Here is a 6080-nt window from a genome sequence, read left to right on the forward strand (position 1 = left end):
CTGCGCCTGGGCTGGGACGGGTCCCGCCAGCACAGGGTAGCAGGAAACTCTCTGCACACTCACCGGACCTGGGCTAGGACTGGGTCTGGGGGCTCCCGCTATAGTGTTCTTTATTAATGTCAAATTCTACATTTTATTCATGCTGTGTTTCAATGAAGATGATCTTCTCTCCTCCAGAATCACTCTCCTCATCATGGACACCCAATAACTGACATCCACAACTTAAAAGAGTAGTTTATTGTGGTTCATGTTTTTAGTCTATGGTCAACATGTTCCAAGACACAAATGGGGAAGTATGCTGCGGGAATGATGCTCATGCTTTTATTATGGGTGTCAAGATGCAGAGAGAGAAGGGAATAGCTAGAAATAGAGATACCTTTCCAGTAATCCCTCAGTGCTCTGCCTCTCTGAACCATGACCTACCTCCTCATAGCACACTCAGTTACTGAATTCATTAGAGGTCGAACCTGCTAATGAGTACACTGTCTCTGACTCATTTACTTTCTAAAATCCCAACCTCTGAAAACATGAAACTTTGGGAGGAACATTCGATTCTAAGCCATAACAACACCTTTCTCACTTAGAACATGAAGGCTTTTAAATATTGAATTTTCATGATTTTTCTACATACCCGTGAATCATTTTATGTACACTTTACTTTATGTTTGATAATTTATGCTAAAGAAGAGATCAGGATGTAGGGTTGTTGTTGCTCTGGCTCAAGGTAACTCTTTTCATATCCTCCCTCATTTCTCATAGAACCATGCATTTATCCCACACATTACTCACTCTTTCTGCTGTGTATTCAACTTTCTCCTCTTTCAGGTTTTTTTCATATCCACTAAATTGGTTGATAATGTTATATCCTTTTCTTGTACTAACCCTCTCTTTCCCTATCTTTTCACACTCACAATACTAAAAGACAATAGTCTAGATTTTTGTCCCTACCTTTTTTCTCCCAACTTGTATATTTTTCAAACAACCCTAGGCTGGATTCATTTCATCATAATCCAGTCTTTCCTATTGTCCCAAGGTTCCTTATGATAGTCAAATCTTTTGCTTTTAGACATATTTCATGAATGTATTTTAGCAGGTAATACTGCATTAAATCTCTTTCCTCCCTTGGCTTCTGCTGTAGCACTTTTTCCTTGTTTACCCACTTTCTACATTCACCCCATTTTCAAATTGTTTTCACGTGTTATGATTTGAATGAATATACTAAAATTTAATACACGTTAAATCTTTGGTCTCCAGTGTAGTATTACAGGGAAATAGCAGCTTCTTCAGGAGGTGGGACCCTGTGAATGGTTACAAGCTCATTGGAGCACGTCAATGAGCATTCCAAAGGGACTGTGGGATCTTCTTGGTCTTTTGTTTCTCTTAATTTCTGGGCTTATAGTGTGAAAAAATTGCCTTGATATGTGCTCCTATCCATTGTCCTCTGGTGGCTGTCCTCAGATGCCCAAAGTAATAAATATACATGATCTTGGACTGCAACTGCCAGAATCATGAACCAAACAACACTTTTCTCTTTTTAGATTAATTGCTTCTAGCGTTTCATTATAGTAAAGAAAAGATAGCTTTACTAATATTTTTACTATCTAAATATTAATTAATGACGATTAATTAACACAACAACAAAACTTCTCTTCTCCCTCTACATATTATTCCCCACATATCTCACAAACATCCATGGATTGTTTTCATCTCATATAGACTCATTTAAAATCTACAACTCTAAGAAAAAAATTCATTATATTCCCCAAATTATCTCTGTGGCCTCCAAGATAATAAAGCCTCTTCCCTTTCTCCTTCTGCCAGTTTCTCTGCCATGCTGGGTGCCTGAAAAAATCTATCATGTCCAGAATAACTTTACATATCTTCTATGTTAACAATAGTTATAGCACTGTAGAGATTTGAGGCTGAAGCCTAATGTTTAAGTTTGTGACACAAAAGACTGTCATGTGATGCTGAAATGGTATAGCCCTTGGTCTAGTCAAGATAAGCAGGAAAAAAACTACTTCAGTTAATCACCATTCTGCTTGCATGAATTTCCTGAAGTTGTACAAAATAAAGTATTATAATTATTGTCTCATTCACAATGTCCAGAGGGATTTTACCATACAAACTGGTGATCCTACAAGTCCTGGAGAGTCAGTTTTTGGTCAAATGTATGGAGATCAATCAAGCTTTTTTGACATGGAAAGGGTGAAGGAATTAAACACAAGAAGAAAAGCACTGTATCCATGGTGAACAATGGCAGTGATCAGCATGGATTTCAGGTTCTTATTACTACGGGAGAAAATCTAGATTACCTTGATGGTGTTCACACAGTGTTTAGTGAAGTGACAGAAGGTATGGACATAATTAAGAAAATTAAGGAAAACTTTGTAGACAAGGGTTTTGTACCATATCAAAATATTGGGATAGGGGCTGGGGAGATAGCTCAGTAGAATAAGTACTTGCCTGGCAAGCACAAGGGCCTGAATTCAATCTCCAGTTCTGAAAAAAAATATGAAAGAAAGAAAAGAAGAAGAAGAGAGAAAGAAAGAAAGAAAGAAAGAAAGAAAGAAAGAAAGAAAGAAAGAAAGAAAGAGAATGAATGAATTAGGGCCAGACAAGTAACTCAGCAGATTAAAGCACCTACAAGCAAGCACAGGGGCCAGGGGTTTGATCCCCAGGCCCTCCATACTGGCTCTGCCCCCGAGGTGTGCTGAGATGACAATTGAAAGAGGGTGTGGTGGGGCACACTTGTAATCCCAACTCTTGGGAGGCTGTAAACAAGTGGATCACTGCAAGTCTGATCTAGTAGTGAGACGCTGAAAACCCAGTAGACCCTACCCTAAAAAAAGAGAGATATCAGGATAAATCATACAGTGATTTTAGATGATCCATTTGATGACTCTGCCGATTTATTAATTCCTGATTGATCACCAGAACCCACAAGAAAACAATTAGGTAGAAGCTGAATAGGAGCAGATGAAGAAATTGATGACATCAAAGGAAGATCACCTGAAGAAGTAAAAGAAACAAAGGCAGAAAAAAAGGACAAAACTCAAGTTATGCTTTTAGAGATGGTGGGAGACCTACCCCATGCAGATATTAAGCCACCAGAAAATGTGCTGTTTGTGTGTAAATTGAATCTGTAACTATTGATGAGAATATGGAAATAATATTTTCAAGATTTGGCCCAACAATAAGTTGTGAAGTTGTCTGAGATTGGAAATGCTTTTATTTTATTTTATTTATTTGTTATGCTTTTATTAAATTTGATAAAGTAGAAGACTGTGAGAAAATAGTCTTCAAAGTGAATAATGTTCTTATAGATGACAGAAGAATACACATAGATTTTAGCTAGTCTGTTGCAAAGGTTAAGTGGAAAGGAAAAGGGGGAAATACACCAAGAGCAATTTCAAGGAATATGAAAATGAACATGGACAAACCATCTAATTTCATTCTGAAGGATAAAGTGAAGCCCAAAGACGATACAAAATATGATCATATACTAGATGAGGAGGCAGAAGATGATTCAAAATCAAGTCACTTGCACACAAGTAAAAAGCACAAGAAGAAAACATGACACTGCTCTGAAGAAAAAGAAGATGAAGACTACATGCCCATAAAAATAGTAACCAGGATATCTACAAGGAAACAAAGTTTAGTCATTATGAAGAAGATGAAAGCTCTTGGGAAGAACAAAACAGTGAAAAGAGAGACAGACCTCAAAACTGAAGTCATAATCTCGAGGAAGAGATGGTTTCAAGGTCAGTGTGGACTCGGAACATAAGGGAAACTATACTGTAACATCCTGTAACACAGTAGTGTCCCAAATTTACTAATGAAGGATATTATGGGGCCAGAGAGGAAAGTGATTAATGAGGTAGAGTGTACCTAGAAAGAAAATATTCTTTCAGCTTTCCCAGAGAGCACATTGGTCAAGCAATGACCATGACTCATCCACATGGCTGATACTGACAAAAGATCTACAAACTGCGGTACAGGGTTTAAGAGTAAGTCCTGAGGGGATTTGACTGACCTTGTGGGATATAAAAGTTACATTTCTTGTTATATAAGTCTTGCTTTATCTTGATCTTAACTATCCACCAGAAAAGTATAAAAATGAGGTATTAAAAGTAAAGCCATACTTCTCTGGCAAGCGCAGGGGCCTGAGTTCAATCCCCGGTTCTGCCACAAAAAACAAAACAAAACAAACAAACAAAAAAACCAAAACAAAACCAAAAAAAGAGTAAAGCCATATTAATATGCTGATCTGTAAAAGGCTCAAGTCAACAACTTCTGACATGCTGGTCATCTGAATAACCCACTAGTATTATAGACTATTGGACTATATTGTATTACTCTGCTGAATTCATGTACCTACAATATATGAATGACAATGAAATACACATATCTGACAAAAATAAAGAAAAAAAGGGTATGTAAATGAAGGACCATTTTGTAGTGGAAATATAGATAGATAGATAGATAGATAGATAGATAGATACAGATATATCTATAGATATACTTATAGATAGATATAGATATATCTGTATATACTAAAAAGCATAGATGTACAGCTACTTTCTTTTAGTTCAATAAGAAAAAAGTTTTGAACTAATAGTGTTTAGACAAATATCATGTCTGCATCTTTTCCTAGGAATAACTACTACAAAGACAATATGCAATGTATTAATTATTGCAACTGCACTACTAAACTGTTTTGAAAATATCCCATTGATACTTCTTTCTCAATGAAATTATTAAGAAAAAAAAGAAAGAAATGGACATTAAAGTAAAAGTAACAAATTCAGACACCAAACAGATGCTTATGAAAGAGAAAGAAGTAAAAAGTAAGACCAAAGCAGAAGTCCAAAAAATCCAAAGACAAATCAAAGCACAGATAAAATATGAATTATGAATGAATAGTTAATATATTTACTGCTGCCTAATTTGGAGGGCCAGCAAAGAAGGTGTTTAGACTTTGTGTCAGAGAATTTAAAGATTCTACTTGCAGTACTGTCTGCTCTCGCCTCGCAGCTTTCTCTTTGTGTCTCGTAACCATGTCCACAAACGAGAATGTTAATGCTAATTCGCCAGCTGCCTGACTGAACAGATTCAAGAACAAGGGAAAAGACAGTACAGAAATGAGGAGACGGCAAATAGAAGTTAACGTGGAGCTGAGGAAAGCTAAGAAGGATGACCAGATGCTGAAAAGGAGAAATGTAAGCTCGTTTCCTGATGATGCTACTTCACCATTGCAGGAAAACCGAAACAACCAGGGCACTGTGAATTGGACTGTAGATGACATTGTCAAAGGCATAACCAGCAATAATCTGGAAAGCCAGCTACAAGCTACTCAAGCTGCTAGGAAACTGCTTTCTCGGGAAAAACAACCTCCAATAGACCACATAATCCGGGCTGGTTTGATCCCCAAGTTTGTGTCCTTCCTGGGCAGAAGTGACTGTAGTCCCATCCAGTTTGAGTCTGCTTGGGCACTCACTAACATTGCTTCTGGGTCGTCAGAGCAGACCAAGGCTGTGGTGGACAGAGGGGCCATCCCGGCTCTCATTTCCCTCCTGGCGTCTCCCCATGCTCATGTCAGTGAGCAGGCTGTCTGGGCACTGGGAAACATTGCAGGTGATGGTTCAGTTTTCCTACACTTGGTTATCAAATATGATGCAATTGACACACTCTTGGCTCTTCTTGCAGTCCCGGATATGTCATCTTTAGCAGGTGGTTACTTACACAACCTTACGTGGACCCTTTCCAACCTTTGCCGCAACAAGAATCCTGCGCCCCCACTGGATGCTGTTGAGCAAATTCTCCCTACTTTGGTTCGTCTCCTGCATCATAGTGATCTTGAAGTATTAGCAGATACCTGCTGGGCTATTTCCTACCTCACCGATGGTCCAAATGAGCGCATAGAAATGGTCGTAAAGACGGGAGTTGTGCCCCATCTGGTGAAGCTTCTGGGATCGGACGAATTGCCCATTATGACTCCTGCACTGAGAGCCATAGGGAATATCGTCACTGGAACAGATGAACAGACTCAGATTGTGATAGAAGCAGGAGCGCTTGCT

At 38.4% G+C, this 6080-nt stretch overlaps 2 pseudogenes; both read left to right on the forward strand.

The window, feature by feature from the left end:
• The first annotated feature begins 269 nt into the window (after positions 1–269).
• LOC101588751 lies at positions 270–5005 on the forward strand (annotated as a pseudogene).
• A 55-nt stretch (positions 5006–5060) lies between these two features.
• LOC101589151 overlaps positions 5061–6080 on the forward strand; it is a 28273-nt pseudogene continuing 27253 nt past the window's right edge.

Source organism: Octodon degus, unplaced genomic scaffold (assembly GCF_000260255.1).
Source record: "Octodon degus isolate 3935 unplaced genomic scaffold, OctDeg1.0 scaffold00337, whole genome shotgun sequence".
Taxonomy (NCBI): Eukaryota; Metazoa; Chordata; class Mammalia; order Rodentia; family Octodontidae; genus Octodon; species Octodon degus.